This window comes from Rhinolophus ferrumequinum, chromosome 16 (assembly GCF_004115265.2).
Source record: "Rhinolophus ferrumequinum isolate MPI-CBG mRhiFer1 chromosome 16, mRhiFer1_v1.p, whole genome shotgun sequence".
In the NCBI taxonomy this organism is placed as follows: domain Eukaryota; kingdom Metazoa; phylum Chordata; class Mammalia; order Chiroptera; family Rhinolophidae; genus Rhinolophus; species Rhinolophus ferrumequinum.
In genome coordinates, this window is record NC_046299.1 from 9,223,877 (window position 1) to 9,241,895 (window position 18,019).

The 18,019-nt window shown below is 48.3% G+C and overlaps 1 protein-coding gene across 4 annotated transcripts in view; it reads right to left on the reverse strand.

Annotated features, from left to right (window-relative positions):
* The window catches only part of PLPP4 (phospholipid phosphatase 4), a 112,219-nt gene that overhangs the window by 78,729 nt on the left and 15,471 nt on the right, over positions 1-18,019 (reverse strand). The window lies entirely within an intron of this gene.

Sequence of the window (18,019 nt, forward strand, 5' to 3'; positions counted from 1 at the left end):
GGCACCGAAGGCCTGGATCCAAGGTGGCTGCTGTTCTTACAAATGAGAGTAAGCATGGCGCTGATGACATAATGAATGGATCTCAGAAGGCCTCTCCATCCTTTTTATGCCCCACCAGGGCACTGAGTTTCCAGATTGAGAGGAGGAGATGGAACGGAAGAACGTCAACAACCAACACTCATCCTTTGGCTATTCTCTACGCAAACACTGGCCCAGAAAGTCACTTTTGAACCTTGCAACCTGAAGGAGGAAAAAAGGAGATGTGTGACAAAGAATAGCTTTCCAGGCCAGAGCAAAGAGTAAAGCATGTTTCCTAATTGCACTATGGACTTTTCCTCTCTGATAGGCCTTTCCCGTGCCAGAGGGCACCCACAAATGAGCAACACTGCAGTCAGTGCAACAGGCAGGCAGCTCCACTTGACCGAGAGGAGGCGGACCGGATTTTCCACTCGTGCTGGGGAAGGGAGTCAGGTGAGGCCATTGAGGGAACATATGAATGACTCCTGTGAGCCACGAAACCAGCCACCTGCCTCCTGAGCTGGTATGGATGGCCGCCCCCACAGACAAGAGTAACAACTGTAATAATAATACCGAGTTATCACCTCAGTAGCCATCTTGTGCCAAGCCCTTTACTCTCTGTTTTCCCACATCACTCCCTTTAATCTTCATAAGGTCCCTGTGAGGTAGATATCACGGTTATTCCCATTTTAGAGATGAGGGCAGTGAGGCCACAAGACACAGGGTGTCTGGCCTAAGTCCTCACAGCTCTGGGCGCCATGGATTTCAGTTAAGTGTGACAACGGGAAGAGTAATAAATAAAAGCAGAAATAATGAAGAAGGGCAGGGGGAAAATCAGAAACGGAAGAATTAAAATGCGAAGAGGTCAGGTCCTTCACAAAATGAGTTGCCTTCAAAAACCTGCATACCTGGCCATCCCTGCAAACCCTCAGGTGAAAGGTGCCCCAGAACCTGGAGCGATGAGGAGGCCACTCGCTGACTCGGGTGCTGTCCAGATTGGATGCTTCAGAAAGCAGATGCCTAGTAACTGGGGTGGTGAGGGACCAGCGGAAGTCGTGGCAAAGCCAGGCCACTGAGTTTGGGACTTAGGGAAACCTGTGGGATCTGCCGCCCAAAGGCTACCAGGGCCCCCTCTCCCAGCAGCTGTCCACGGCTGAACACCCTCTGGGCCAGACACGGAAAACGACGTGTTGTGAGGGGACCACTGGACTGTAGCTGAACCACAGGCAAACAAAATCCACTCCAGAGAAAACACTAGCTCAAAAAAATGTTAGAGGAACACACGTGTATATTTCTTGGCTCACAGGACCTCTGTCTCCGGTGACTCTTTTTGTCTCTAATGCTCAGTGAACCATTCACTCCTGGATTAAAGAGGAGTCTTTAGGAATTTAGCCATTGCTTAAACCAATGGAATATTCCACACACCCACGCCTACAGCAGGCCACGGCAAGATCCCAGGACAGACGACTGAGCAGAGATCTAAGGGGAAGAGAATGCCATTCAACGCTCAGGGCAAACACGCGAAGACAGAAATTTAATTTGAAGGGGCTTCTGAGCTGTAATTTTAATAAAAATATACCAGCCGGGGAGCGCTTGTTCCTAAACAGGAGCCTGTGAAGTGTCTTTGAGGTTTTCCTCCCTCAAACCGCCTCTGAATTCCTCGTGTCATTTAGCAGTGGCAGGGTGACATCAGGCCTCCCTTACCTGCATCCTTGGCAGAAATCAGTAAAGTCCTGACCTGAACAAACCCCCTGACCATCCTCTCCAGGACCTATTTTCCTATTTTCCCCCATGGAGGGAGAAGGCCATGTCCTTCTAGAATGGTCTTCAGTTGGGCTGGTAGGCAAGAAGAGGTGGACAAGTGAGACAGAATAGCCACAAATGCGAAGGCCGAGGGCTGGGGAAAGTCGTGATCCGATGAGAGGCCGATGGCAGGGCCCAGTCCAGGGCTGAGAACATGTGAGGGTGACGTAAGATGTTGGAATACAGCTTCCGGTGGCATGCCAGCCTGTTGGGCGGCTGAGGTCTGGCGAAAGCGCAAGTTTCCTCTCTACCCTGAGGAATGGCCAGATCTATGGTTGTTGAGCAGACAACTCTCATTTTGCCCTCAGAGTTATCTGCTGGCTGTGAACATCGCTGGCTGTCTCTGTGGCCGCTTGCACTGCAAATGCTGAACTCCTCACTGCAAAATCAAACTGAGACACAGGCCTGTGGACCTGGACTTGACCGTGGACAGCTGGAGACATGCCCATGCTGGTGTCTGCGGCCCCCACAATGGCCAGCTCCTGAGTCGTGGACCAAGCAATGACTGCCGTTTGGTATGACTGGGCTCTATGGCTGGGATTGAGCGGCTCGTTCTAAGACTTCCTAAGAAGAGGGTCAGGAATAACCAGGTCACCGTCACCGCTGCAAAGATGCAGCAGCACAGAGAAGGATGTAAAAGCGACAGCTCCAAAAGAGCATCAGGGATTCTTGCCTGCTTTTGATCACAGGGCTTAGCACAGTGCCTGGCATATATTAGATGCTGAATAAATATTTGTTGAATCAAAACTAAACAAAGAAATCCATGTCCGCTGTTTTTCAGTAAAGATCCAATCTTCTGCCACATGGAATTTTCAGTCAGAGGCTGGCTGGCAGCTGGCCGCCCCTAGACTGAATGCAGCCTGCTGCTGTGTTGGTTTAGACAGCTCCGTGTTTTTAAAAAATGTGTAATTCATGACCAATATTTAAAAACCAGGAGCTCTTACAGCAAAATCTGAATTTCTGGCTTCCGCTGAAGAATTTGGTCTGGACACCTTGGGACCACATCCCTCCAGGGAAAGAGACAGTCTGAGGAGCTGAGAAGCAGCTGCCCACTTTGGATGGGGTGAAGGCCTGTCCGGGGTCCTTCCCACCCATGTGTGTTTGTGACACCCCCATCCTGACGGCACAGGGTGACATTTGTGCTCCCGTCTCGTGGCTGCTTCAGGTTGGTTGCTGGTTGACCTAAGAGTCCCTAGGAACTCCTGGGACCCACTTGATGAAGACAGATCCCCCTGTGGACAAGTGTTTGTCTCTCTTCTCAAGGAGCCTGGCTTTGTTGGGTGCTCATCTGCTCAGGGGTTTATAAGGACTAATTGGTCCACAGCAGTCGTGTGTTCAGCTGTTCCCCTCCCACACCACCAGCACCTCCACTTCCCGGCTGAAAGATCAATGTGCAGACCTTGCTTTCTTCGTCATCTGTCCCACGGCACTACTGAGAACTGGGTTTGATACATCACAGACTGCTGGATGGCTGCTTATTCACACAGTAAATGAGATGCCATGTCATCTTCGGAGACATCCAGAGGGAGAGAAGAAGGGAGGAAGACAAGAAGGGAAAGAGGAAAGAGATGGGGGAGGGAGGATCGGTTCATCACTTTCTGAGTGCTGCCTACCTGCCAGAAACGTACTAGGCACTTCCTACCCCTTAATGCAATCACTCCTCACAACTGAAAAGTAGGCACTGGTATCCCCATTTTCCAGAGAAAACAAGTGAGGCTCACAGAGGTTTCTTGACCTGCCCAAGGTCAGTCAGCTAAACAAGCAGTGAAAACTAGAACCCAAACTCAGGTCTTCTAACCAAACTCCTGGGCTATTTATTTCCACTGCCCTCATTTTGGGGAACATGGGCTAGAGCACACGGAGGTGGGAGAGGGGCCACAGTGGGCTGCAGACAACAGCTCAACCCAGCTGAAGAGGACAGAGGGAGGACCGAGTGTGCCCAGGCCGCACAGGGACGCAGGCTCAGCTCGTCTGGACCAGGAACCCAAAACACTATGGAGCCCTGACTCCACCACTGGTTACTTTGTAATTGTAGGACACTTACTCGCCCTTCCTACCTCTTTGTCAGTAAAATGGAACTTCATTCATTCATGTATTCATTCATTCACATGCAGTACAGCAAGGCAGTTAAATGAAAAGCACCAATTCTGAAATACGGTTCTTTGGTTTTGATCTTGGCCAAATCACTTTACTTCTATGCACCTCAGGTTCCTATAAAAGGATTATCTGTATAAGGATTACTATAAACCAGATGACTGGCATATAGGAAGCAGTCCCAAGAAATGTTAGCTTTTACTCATCACATATTCATTCACTCAGCAAGCACTGACATCCCACCTATCGAGTAGGTTCTGTGACCCCACTCAAGAGGCTAGTGTTGACCCTGGGCTCTGGGGACACTGTCCTCCTGTTCTTCCATCCCTATCCCTGCTCACTTTCTCTTTCCCTGGCTCCTCTCCCTCCCCCCAGGCCCTTCATGAATAATGTCACCCCATGAGGCCATCCTGGGACTTGGGTCCTTCTGCAGTGGGGCCACATGTGCTTCCGGGGCCACTCCAGACCGACTTCTGGTCTTTCCAAACAGACGTCTGCATCCCTGAGTTCTCACTCCCCATGCTGCATGGCATCTCCAGTTGCTTCTGGGTAGACAGCTGTGGGTTTCCTTTTGCATCAGAAAAAAATTAAGTCCCAAGTGGGCAGCAGCCACCAACACTGCAAGTCAGCCACCTCTGTTCTCGTTGGTGTAGCTGCCAACTCAACCTGAGTCAGTCATTTAATTGCTCTGTTTTCCTCCTTTTTCTCTTGAAGGAACTGGACTACATGACTTCAGAGTTTTCTTTCTGTCTAAACACTGTGAATCTCCCTTCCAAACAATGGAGACTCTAAACAGATACAGAATAGCTTCCATATTTCAGGTGTGGAATTATGCACTTAACCTGTATTTTTTCACTCAGACTTTGCCACACCCTAAAAGGTCAGTTTTGCCTACAAAGAAACTGAGTTTAGGAAGTGCAAATCAAAACCACAAGGAGATATCACCGGACACCTATTAGAATGGCTGTCACCAAAAAGACAAGAGATAAGTGCTGGTGAGGCTGTGGAGAAAAGGGAACCCATATGCACTGCGAGTGGGGATGTAAGTTGCTGCAGCCACTATGGAAGAACAGCATGGAGGTTCCTCAAAAAATTAAAAATAGAACCACCATATGAGCCAGCAATCCCTCTTCTGGGTATACATCCAAAGGAAATGAAAACAGGATCTCGAAAAGATATCTACACTCCCATATTTAATGCAGCATTATCCACAATAGCCAAGACGTGGAACCAATCTAAGTGTCCATCAATGGACAAATGGATAAAGAAGATGTGGTGTATATATACAATGGAATATTATATAGCTGTGAAAAAGGAGGACATCCTGCCATTTGCAACAACATAGATTGGAAATTGAGAGCACAATACTAAGTGAAATAAGTCAGACAGAGAGAGACAAATACTGTATAATCTCACTTATATGTGGAATCTAAAAAAGCTGAACTCATAGAAACAGAGTGGAGTGGTGGTTACCAGGGGCTGGGGGATTGGGGAAAATTGGGAGATGATGGTCAAAGGGTACAAACGTACAACTATAGGATGAATAAATTCTAGACATCTAATGTACAGCATAGTCATTATATAGTTAATGACAAGTATTATATACTTGAAAGTTGCTAAGAGAGTAGATGGGAAATGTTCTCACCACAAAAAAGAAATATTAATTATGTGACATGATGCAAGTGTTAGCTAATGCTACAGTGACTATCATTTCTCAATATATATCAAATCAACACATTAAACACTTTTAAGCTTACAGTGTTCTATGTAAATTACATCTCAATGAAGCCAGAAAAAGATTAAAAAAAAAAAGAGCTTAAAGGTCAAGTAATGCCGGTAAAAAGAGATTAATAGTATGATCCTAAATAAATCAACTGTTGCTTCTCTGCCTTAAATGATTCCCCAAAGTCCTTAAACTTGTTGTTTTATAAATGCTACCATGGGCCTTCAAACGAATCAGTAGATAGTGCAACTAGCAATATTCCCACTTAGCATGATCCCTTGCAAAATAACAAAGGTGCATCTAAATCACAATATGCCCAATCAGCAAAAGAGTCGGTACCTTCCAACCTGTACATGTAATTGCTGTGTTTCAAAACAAAACGAAACTCCCCAGCTGTCTCTGCAATACAAAAAATCAGAAGCAGAAGAGTGAACCTCACCATTGGCAACCTGCTGGCCGACTTGTGACTCTTGGGAGAGAGACCTCCCCAGAATCTGCAGTCACTATGGGAAGCTAACCTTAATTGGCTTTTGAGATTTTTGCACAAACACTGCAAATTTGGGTAATGAAGTTTGGGAAAGAATGTAATCAAGCTGACTTATCCACATGATCTCCCCCTATTATCCTCGTTACCCTATTCTGCAATTACTTGCATGGAAAATTTTTATGTAATGGAGATATGCAGGAGAAAGCGCCAGATTCCTTCTGAATCCTACAGTGAGCGAGGGGCTTGGCTTGTCCAATGATCCTGGGCCCCTACAGGAGATGGCCCTGGGCAGGCTGACCTCAAGACTAGTAGGATAAATGCGGGGCAAATGCCCAATGAGCCCCCGCTCCAAACCTAGCGAGCTTCTCGTACCCTACACTCACTTGGAAACTCAGTTACCAGCCTCCAAGAGAGGACTTGCCCGTGTCTCATTATGGAGTGGACACTGACGACCACCAGCGGGTACATTCCAAAGCAGGCGAAAAGCAAGAAAAAACGCATCCATCAATGCCTGCTACTGACTCTGACAGTTGAATTCCCATTCTCTTCCCTATATTAATAGCCATTTAAAACAATACTACGACTTGTGACATCTAGCATTCATACACCACACACAGTTCTGGGCACATTAAATGCACCGTATGTCTTTTCAACCTCACAACCCCTCGCGAGTATCACGAGTATCACTCCCATTTTACAGATGGTCAAACTGAGGGCTCTCAGAGGCCACACAGTCTTAGTGCAGCCAGACCTCAGAGCCTGTGGGCATGCTCACTAAGTGATCCTGCCTCATCAAGGGGAGGTGCAGACAGAGAGGCCCACGGTCACCTCGAGGGATCAGCTGATCTTTTTAAGGAGCATTTGGGAAGAAGCAAGAAAACTTTAAAGAAACTGAAAGAAAGCCACTTGGTGGAATTGGGTGGGGCCATCCTGATTTGAGGCTGTTGGCAGCATGAGTAGGATCTATGTTGAACATGACAAGTCTGCAGACGGAGGCCCTGGTCTTAACTGGGGAACCAACTGCCTCGTGACCTGGCACATGGCATGTGCATCTCTAAACCTGGGTGTCTCCATTTGTAAAATGCCCGGGGAAGGCCTCGAAGCAATACCATTTAAGAACTCTCAGGGTTTGGAGAGCTGCTAACTAAGAACAGAGCAGAGCACGACGAATGCTGTCCAGCGCTGGTTCCCAGCCCCGGCTGCCCCTTACACTCACTCCAGGAACTTTTCAAAGTACCACTGTCCTTACCTGCTCCAGACCAATTAAACCAGACTCTCTGGGCATCCAGGGTGGGGCACTACACAGGAGGCAACTTGGGAGGTCAACGGGACACATCTCTTTATTCTTTGCACTTCTCCTGGTCTTTTTTATTTGGATTTCCTCCGTGATTTTTGTCTGTACCTCATTTATTTCCCTGCTGAATGAATCAACAATGGTCATTTTTAAAGTATGACAAGGAATCCACAGTATCCAGCATCAAGAAATGTGCACCATTTTCAGTTGCACCCCTGAATCTTTCTACTTTATGGAGACTCTTCTTCTGAAGAGGACCCCCGAAGGTTGTGAGCTAAGCCAGAGGGCAGCACTCTGTCTGTGCCACCTGTCCTGGGCTGAGACTGGCCTGGGCTGGCAGTAGATCCCTAAGCCTTGACGGCCACTCCCAAAGGGCAACATCAAGACTAGAGTCTGGGTTTGGGGACGAGAGACAAAGGGCACCGCTGCAGCCTGGACTCAGAGGGAGGCTGAACTCCACAGCAGGCGCAGAGTTTAGCAAACGTTCTCTGAGCCCGGAGGCTGTGCCAGGCACTGGGACCCAGAGTGAACAAGACACAGCCTCTGCCTTCAGGACGCTCACAGTCTAGGGGCAAGGTCCAGGCTCAAAACCGGCTGTGCCCGTTTCCTACCGCTGCTCTAACAAATGACCACAAACGTAGTGGCTTCAACAACACAAGTTCTGGAGGTCAAAAGTCTGATGCAGGTCTCACTGGGCTGAGATCAAAGTGCCAGCGGGGCTGCATGGCTCTCTGGAAACTCGAGGAGAGAATCCGCTTCCTTGTCTTGTCCGGCTTCTAGAAGCTGCCCTCATTCCTTGGTTTGTGGCCCCTTCATCTTCAAAGCCACAGCGGGTCGAGTCCTGCTCACACTGCATCTCTCTGACCCTCTCTTCTGTCTTTCCTTCTCCCACTTTTAAGGACTCATGTAGCTAGACTGGTCCCACCCAGATGATCCAGGATGACCTCCCCATCTGCAGGCCAGCTGCGTAATAACCTTAGATACATCTGCAAGCTCAATCCCCTCGGCCAGGTGAAGGGACATATCCACAGGTTCCAGGGCTTAGGATGTGGACATCTCTGGGGGAACATTATTCTGCCACACACTGGTCACTTACAGAGATCGATTGGTTGCGATGATACACTGTTATGAGAAAGGAAAACCCTGTACTCTCCCGCTTGTGCGTTATTGCATTACATGCCAGCATGCATTTAAAAAAGAGAGCGAGAAGAAAATCCTCAAAATGTTAGCGATAGTTCTAGCTGCTCAGTCACTGTTACATCACACCGTGCGTTTCCTGTGTGGCATTTATTACCACGCAGATACCTGATACCGCTGGAGAGCGCTGCCAGGCTGGAAGCTGCATGGGAGCGCAGCCCTGGTCTGTCTTTCCCCGCCCCCTCCATCCCAGGGCCCAGGATGGTGACCACAGTGGACAGTGATCCAACTCCCAGTGTGCCCAGCACGCTCTCTGAGTGCTATACACACATTCACTCACTCGGTCCACCTGAGACCGCAGACAACAGTGTCACGAAGCTCCACCATGTGTGCACAGGAGCAAACTACTGCAGCCGACCTCTCCCAAAGTCACTGTCAGGGCACGCAAGAGCGTCGCCTGGCACCACCACCCCCCCAACCCCGCTAATGGAGGCCAGGGCTGGTTCCATTCCTGTCTTCAAACATTAATGTCTAATTTATTCCAGTTCCGACCTGGAAAAGGTTCTTCCAGGAGAGCACATGGGTGAGGCTGAAACCCTGGCGGGAAGTCCTCACGGGGAGGGGCATGGAGCGGGGCTCTGTTCCTGGTCAGCGCCAGCAGCCACCTCTGCAGGGCTCAGGCGCAGGGGTGCAAGGAACCAGGAGAGGGCGAGTGGCAGTCTCCGCTAGCCCAGGATGGTGGGAGGTGCAAAGACGTAGGAACCACGTGAATCTGGGCTAGAATCCTGGCTCTGCCGTTTAGAGCTGTGATCCTGCATGTGTGTCAGCTACTTCGCCTGACTCTTGGTCAGAGGCCATGGTCTCTGAACAGTGAGGACCAGGGGAGATGCAGGAGGCAGCTGGACCCAGGGCCCAGAGGCTCCTTCCCAGCAGATCCGTGATGCCTTCTTCACAGTCCTCCTCTCCATTCTAGCCACCATGGCCTCCCCTGGAACTTGCCAACCATACCCTCATGTCAGGAATTTTGTCCGTGCTGTTCCCTTCTGCCTAGGATGGTGTCCCCAGACTTGCATGGCTCATTCCTCACTTCCTTCGGATCTCTGCTCAAACAGCATCTTGTCACAGGCTTTCTCGAACATTTCTGCCTGAAGCAGCAACACCCCGTCACAAAGCAGTCCTCCCTCTCCTGCTCACCTGTATATTTTCCCTATTGTTTAGCGCCATCCAACAGACTGTACTCTTAACTTGTGTATTTATTTAGTCATTCTCACCAGATTAGAATGGTGGCTCCCTGTGGAGAAGGACTGTATCTGTTTTGTCCGCTGCTAAAGGCCCAGGGTCTAGAGTTCTGCCTGGTATCTCACGGGTGCACAAAAGAATTTATGGAGGAATGAACAGCCGCTCTGTGTAATTTCAGAGGGGAGAAAAACACTCCCATATTTACTGATATCCCCTCCGATAAATGGTCTGTAATCATATTTCTGGCTACAGAAGAGTTACAGAAAACAAATGATACTTTGAAAGGTCACAGACACCCCAAGACAATTGAGGAGGCCGAGTGCAGGCAGGTTGACAAGGGTTGAGAGGCCTGGATACGGAACCCTCCCGGGCAGCATGAGGCCAGAGGACTTGGACCATTTGACTCTCTCCCTTCCCTCTGCTCTGACGTCTGACTATTAGGAAAAGCTCCACACATGAGCTATACTCACTGTGTGGAAATTCTGGATCGAATTGGTTTTCATGGAAATGCTCAGCTTACCTGAACCACAGATTTCTAACAACCTCAACCCGGAGCTGAGAACCTGAAAGGAGATGGGAACACCAGCCATCTTTCAGCAAGTGGGCGCCTTGAATCTAGTACTTTACAGAACTGGAGCTTGTTCTACATTTCACAGCTGAGGTCCAGAGACGTAAGTGATTGGATCATAGTCCCACAGCCAGTAAGTGGCAGCAGGGACTCGAACCCAGGACTGTCTGACTTCTAGTTCGTGAGGTCTTTCCATTACCCCACACTGCCTTGAGGCCGACGGGAGACCAGTGTGTGCATGTCAACAACACAGACGTGCTTGGCCACTTGCAATCCCAGTGTGTGGCTGGGGTTCTCTACCACCCGAGGGGCACGCACACTGAGGCAGTGAAGGGTCAGCTGCCGAGCCAAAAACCCTGACGGAGGAGGCAGAGGGACTCTACAAGGCAGGCACAAGGTGGCCACTGAATTCCTACACTTAGCAGGTACTGGAGGAGGTACTGCTAAACCTCAAGACAGTAGAATCCAGCATCAGCAGCCCTTAGGGTGGGCATAGTCTTTAGTTATCAGCTACTTACTAGCTGGGTCTGAGTAACAAGGTCTCAGTGTCCTCATCTGCTTAATAGAGGTGACAGGAGCACCAAACCCTGTAGGGAAGCCATGAGCACTCAGTTATACAAAAGTGCCTGATGCCCGGGAGGGCTCAGGGAGGGTTAGCTGTTGATGGTATCGGTGTTATTATCACTAGTTTTCAACTCCTCCCCTTCCAATTTAAAAGTCCTCTCCATAGTTCAGCATCCAAGGTTAATCGGAGACCCCCACCAAGTAAGCAGTCTGTATGTGGACAGCTCCAGTGATTTTAAAGCTCTGCCATTCCAGAAACACTCATCCCTTCCCCGTGCCATCCCCCATGCTGCCCTGGAACCCCCAGGATGGTCCATACCTGGGCACTGTCTGGCTAAGCACCCACAGGTCCATCACCTTTTCCCTATAGGAAGGGTCTGCAAACCCGACACTACCTGGTGGCAATGAGGGTACAAGATCCAATAGTGTGGGGTCTCCGGGAATGGAGATACCACCAACCAGAGCGTGCACTGGGCATCTGTTGTGTGCTGGTCGTGGTGTCACTGCTCAGGGGAAAGCATCTAACCAGGCAGACATTGTCCCTGCCTTTCAGGAGTTCTGGGTCCAAAGCAGAAGACGGACAATCAGGCAGATAATGGCCACATCATTTGGTGAGCACTGCAGTGGTAGAGAAGGGTGCCGTCTGAGCACTCAGGAGAACGTAACTCCCTCCATCTTGCAGGCTCAGAGAAAGCTCCCTGGAAAAAGTAAGAGTCCAGCTGGGGCTTGAAAAACAGCACGAAATGGGCGAGGGGATGGGAGAGGGGGACAGTTAGGAGAAGTGCTCCAGGAAGAAAGTGCTATGAGCCAGCTCACCATCCTTTAGATCTGGAGGTCCTACTGCAGTTAACCGTATATAAGGCATACTTAATTTTTTAAATTACCATCTAGGAAACCCACAGGCTTTACGACGCACAAGATGCTTTTGAGCCAGGCCTTCCCCTTGCTGGCGGCTGCTGCTGGCTCTGCTGGAGTGAGCTGCACGGCTTCCCATGTAATCCTGTTAGGGTTACCTTGTTACTATCAGACCCATCTTTCCTGCCAAGATTTTTATGAATCTTGATTCTGTTATCTTCCATATTAGCCTTCCCTCCTGTTTTTGTGTCATAAGCCTGCTTTCTATGTCTTTATCCTACTTGCTGATAACAACCTTGGACAGAGGGGGTCAGAGTCCGAGTCCTGAGGTGGGGCGCCAGACGGCATCCCCCATCTGTGCCCCGGATGCACAGCCATTGCCAGTGCTCTCTGGATGCTCCACTTGTTCAGCCTCAAACGACCACGTTAGCCAGAAGACATTTTCCACTGTACTGGAGGGAGGCACAGACTCAGTAACAAGAACTATAATACCTTCATCATCTAGAACTCAAATATCAACCCCACCCCTCTATGAGAACCAGCCAGCAACCAAAAAGGCCTTTGGGCACGCAGACTACTCAAACACTTAAACACAGGAGAGCTATGCCGACCCTCAAGCTAAGTCTACTAACTCTTATTTTACACACAGTGTTTGTAAGGTGACTGTCTCCTTTCAAGGCCTGGGCAGGTTCCAAGCTACAAACGGGAAGTGGAAATATAACTTGTATTAAGTAAGCATACTGTCTGTAACCTTTCAAGCAGAGGGAAAACCTTTGAACTCTAAGAAACAGATCACAATAATTAAAATCCTGTTAGTGTCTGGGAAAGGGGCCGACACCTCAGTACAGCAAAAGGAATCACAGGACCACCTGAAGGCCACGGGGCGCCAGCAATAGGCTAAATTACGTTTGGCATCCTTTGTTTCAGAATACAGATAATACTTTTTAAACATGCATGATGTTGGGAGGGTCTCTGACAGTGCAGGTGACACGTACGCATTCAGCACTGAGATGCACAGGTGTGATGGAAAAGCCACCGCCGGACAGCAGTGACCCCAACAGGCGAGGTCCCTTTCACTAAGAGCTTACAACCTGCTGAGCAGGTTGCCGATACACAGGAATGCCAATCGATAATGGACAGCATCATTTCAGATGAAAATAAGTGCTATCAAAAAAATAAAACGGTCCTATGGCAACGCAATAGGGTGTTGTGTGAGACACTGAACAGAACGTTCGGTGAAGGCTTCACCAGCCAGGGATACTGGAGCAGGACTGCTGAGGAGAAGCGGCCAGATCACGTACCGCATCCCAGAGGGAATGTAAATTGGCACAGTCTTTCTGGGGGCGATTTGGCGAAAGCAGATGGGGAAAGTGCTTCGACCCAGAAATTCCTCATCCAAGAATTAAGCGTCAGAGTATAATCAGAGACGTGCACAGCAAGGCAGGAGGCAGGAGGTCCCACACCGTGTCGTCCACATCAACTAAAAACCAGAGGCAGCCTCTTCGTGTCCAATGCCAGAGCCGACTGTAGTAAATTGCTTGCCTCTATTTAATGAACTGTGTTGCAGCTGGAGAGGAGGAAAAAACCATTTTCCCTTTACCCTTCTGAGTTCGTACCTGGAACCACTATAACAAAAGACAGCTTAACAAGAGAAAAATAAACAGAAGTTTATTAACAAGGTTCGAGGTCTGACAATTAAGTCTGCGAACTCATTCTAGAAACAGCGCTACATACCTCATTGCAGAATATCACTACATCACTGCAGTCACCTTTGAAGTCCTCCCCTTAGGAAGCTATGCACCAGTGCCAGCGCCTAGTCCCACCTTCAAAGCAATTTTGAAATTCTTTTTCTGGAATGGCCATCAGAGCTGTCGTCACATTACCCTTGATGTCCTGAATGTCATCAAAATATTTCCCTTCAATATTTGCTTTCTCTTCGGGTAAAGAAAGAACTCACTGGTGGCCAGATCAGGTGAGAAGGGAGGGTGTTCCAATACAGATATTTGTTTACTGGCTCAAAACTCCCTCACGGACAGTGCCATGTGAGCTGGTGCATTGTCGTGATGCAAGAGCCATGAATTGTTGGTGAAAAGTTCAGGTCATCTAACTTTTTCACACAGCCTTTTCAGCACTTCCAAATAGTAAACGTGGTTAACTGTTTGTCCGGTTGGTACAAATTCATAACGAATAATCCTTCCGATATCAAAAAAGTTTAGCAACATCATTGCAACAGGTTCGTGTGAACTTAATTGTCCGACCGTGTATAGCTCCCGTGTACGTGGAAGAGACTCAAAGGGAAACGAGTAACTGAAAATGGTGGCTTACAACTCCAGCGTACGTAGCATCCCCAGTAAAGAAGAAGAATTTGGGGAGAAATGACAGGACGTATGAAAGGAGTTTGGGGCCTCCAAAGACAGCAAATTACAGGGAGGTCAATATATGGAAGGAAGCTAACGGTACCTAAAGGCTAGTTGTAAAGTTTGTTACGTAGATTCCCCAGAAACAATCCCCAGGCTGAGAGGGTCCAAAGATGCCTCCAGGGACCCACCTCTGCCCTTCCTGGAAGAGAGGGGAGGAAGGATATTCTTGCAAATTTATACCCTGCTTTTAGGCAAGTAGGAAGAAGGCAGGTAGCCTTTCCTGCAGCTGCTTCCTCTCAACTGCCCTCAGCTCAAAATAATCTTTATGCCAAAGTGGCATATTTTGGGGTAGCATATTCCGCCACTCTCCACAGCTTTAAAAAAAAAAAAGCAAGTCGTGGAAGAGTATGTATTGGCATAGAGAGATGTTAAGGGGGCATTGCCAAGTGAAAAAGGCAGCTTACAAAATTTTATTTCAGATGAGGCATACCTTATGTGCAGAAAAACTGGAGAGGAAGAAAAAAAAAACCCTAAAAGAATACAAACCAAAATGTTAACTGTGGTTTTTCTCTGGGAAATAGGATCATAAATAATTTAATTTTCTTTCAGTGTTTCTCTTTGTATTATATAAGTTTCCTGCACCAAGCCTATTTTTTTTCCACAATATAAAAAAATCACTTATTTAAAATAAAAGAATTCTAGCAAACACAACTTGTTTAAAAGCTGTATTTGTGGAAGAAGTAAGCTTTGGCTGGGAAGTAATGCAGCCAAATAAAACAGCTTACCCTCTGGGAAGAGATGCACAGTCACTGAGCACGGGGTTGGCACTTGAGGACATGGACCCGACTCCACTTATGAGAAGGTGTGGACAGTCAACTGTGGGCATGGACTCTAAGGGGGATGGAGACCTGGCAAACCATGGTGTGTGTCTGGACATTTAATCAAATACACACATAGCCACAATGGCCCACGGCCACCTTTGCCACCTCCCTGCTCGGTCCTACCCTGCACAGCCTCTAAATGACAGAGCCCAATGTGGGTACGCCAGGGGACACTCTTCCCTTTCCCTTCTGGGGGGGCTGACAGAGCTGCAAACCCACAGGGTAGCTCAATGCAATGCCTGGCCTTTTCTTTACTGCTTTTGTCCCTGGAGATGAAAAGTTGCCTTCCTGCAACTTTTCCTCTGAGCTTCTCTGTCCGTCTGAAGGACAAGCCGTGACCTCTCACTTTCTGTTTGCAGGGCCAGGAGACCCCAACTTGGAGAGCTCATTCCTGCAGTAGGCGGAAGTGTGATCCTAAGTCACCTCACTACAGCTCACTCATTCACTCAATGAATATTTTCTGAGCATCTACTATGTTCCAAGCATATACCAGAGGTGGAAGGTGAACACAAAAGACAAGGGCTCTCCTCTCAAGAAGCTCATAATCGAGTGGGAAGAATGACCCAAGGCCACAAACAGAAATTATACCCAGACTTATTTACATCTGACATTGATTTGTACTTAGGATTTGAGTCCATTCTATGTGAAATCAAACCCGGCTCAGTCCAGAGCGAGACCTGTTTCTGATTTCCCATTGGAGACAAGGGCTCTTGATTTCCACCACAGCCAGCAGAAAAACTCACCGTGATTTTCAAAACCTCAGGGAAAAAAAAAAATATGACAACGGGAGCACTTCTTTCTGGAGCACAGTCTTCACCAAGTTCTTTTCTTCTTTTTCAAAGTTGAAATAATTAAATTTCATCCCAAAATTATTTGACATACCTTTAGGTTCTCTGAGAAGGAAAAAGAAAAACCCTCCGGCAATAATTCTAAGTGCTGACGCAGCAACAGAGAGACTTTTTTAAAACACTGCTCTCCTGTATTAATTCAAAGCAGACGGCACACATTCTTGACAGGAAAATGAAAACCAGGATCCACACTTTAGGCACAAAGTACACATAATTAATTAAGCTTTGTCCGAGGCTCTTGATGCTTTTTATGTTTGCTGTTCTAAGGCATGCACTGTTTTCCAACAACGCCTGCTGAATTCAGAGAGAAGTTCCACTTCTTCAACAAAGAAATGATTCTGGTGACTTAAAACAGATAATTCTTATTAACAAGTGGCTCTTGCAGGCAAGACAAGGTCAGGGTGACAGGAAGACTATGGGGATAAGGGCACAGAAGACATTTTGCTCGGTAGAACAAGAAGGGTACAGAAATTTCTAGATAAGCAGCAAAGAATATGATGATCATGGTTTACTTCTGTGGCATGCGTCCTGCCTGCCGGCACCTACTCCTGACAGGTTCCAGTAGGTACTCTATTGATCCCTATTTTGCAGATTCATAAACTGAGGGAGGAGAGGTTAAAGTAATCCAAGCAGAGCTGGAGGCAGCATTTGATGCCAGGCAGTCTGGCTCCAGATCCTGGGATCCTCAGCACTAGACTTCGACCGCATCTGACTGTGAGTTTGTTATGACCAAGATCCATGCCAGGCACCGCGGGCGGGAGGCCAGTGTGTGGGTGGCTCAGGACACAGCGATGCCTCCACTCAACTGCAGCAACAGAGCAATGGGAACAAATGGCCAGAGACAGCTCCCTCAACTCCTGCACCGGGCTCCTCCATCCGTCAAGTGAGAAAATAGCATCTACATCACAGAGGTGTTTAAAGATTCGATGAGCTAACTGCACACAAAGCATCAGAACCTCACCTGGCACCGAGTCAGCACTCAAAAGGAAAGAAGCTGCTGCTACTCCTGGAAAATCAGTTGTAAGGGCAGACCCTGGGGCTGGGCGGCCAACATCAAGGTCTACAGAGAGGAGGGCACAGCTGGCCCCAGGCAAAGCTGCTCCCTGACGACCTCCACTCTGCTTTGTCTCCCTACTCTGTGCAGTGCCATTCTTCCCACCCAAGCCCCCAAATGCACTCCACCTTATATCTCCTGGCAAGTACTGCTGCACTGGCAATGCCCCATGCCAGAAAGACTGGGCTGGCTGCATCTCGACCCCCAAGGCCTCTGCTGTCCAGCGGCAACAAGCCCTGGGCTAGCGAGGCGGGCATGTGGCGTCACTCATCTCTGTGTTCCCACAGCCTGGCACAGGATCTGGCACAATGGGACACAGCCAATGCACATCTGAGACTGCAGGAGTGAAGGCAGGGAGGTGACCTTGACACTCTCTTAAGTGAGGCGACTAGACTCTGACCTGACATGTCATCCACTTCTGCTTCCAGGACAAGGGAACTGAACCAAAGAAAGTGATGTCACCATCTGCAGATACTCTGCCCCAAATGCAGGTGTTCTCAGTGCAACATGTGGTGGCCTCCAGTTTGTAAAGCTGGTCTTTGCGGAGAAAACACCTCCAAAAACACCCATCCCTGAACTGTAGGTCCCATGCCTTTTCCTGATTCTTAAAACAAAATCACAGAAAACCTCAGGTCAGGGTAGCCATGAGGAGAGGAGACGACCCGAAGCCATGGCTCGCCTGTCACCTCCTGTTCTCTGGGCCTATGGACACGTCTCTCTCATACATCCCAAAGAATTGTGACAAATACATGGAGAGGAATAGCCAGGAATTCCTGTTTCACAGGTTTATTGACATATACTTGGCACTGCATATGTTTAAGGTGTCCAGCCTGTTGGTTTGATACACTTATTTGTATGCTGTAAAATGCTTCCGCCATAGTGTGACTGCCTCCCTCATGTCACATAACTACAACTTCTTTTCTGTGATCAGAACACTTAAGATTTACTCTCTTAGCAGCTTTCAAATATATAATAGTATTAATTATAGTCACCATGCTGTACATTAGCTCTCCAGAAGTCTTATACCTTGAAGTGTGTGTGGGGGTGGGGGGCGGGGAGAATGGGGAGATATTGGTCAAAAGACTTCCTTTTGA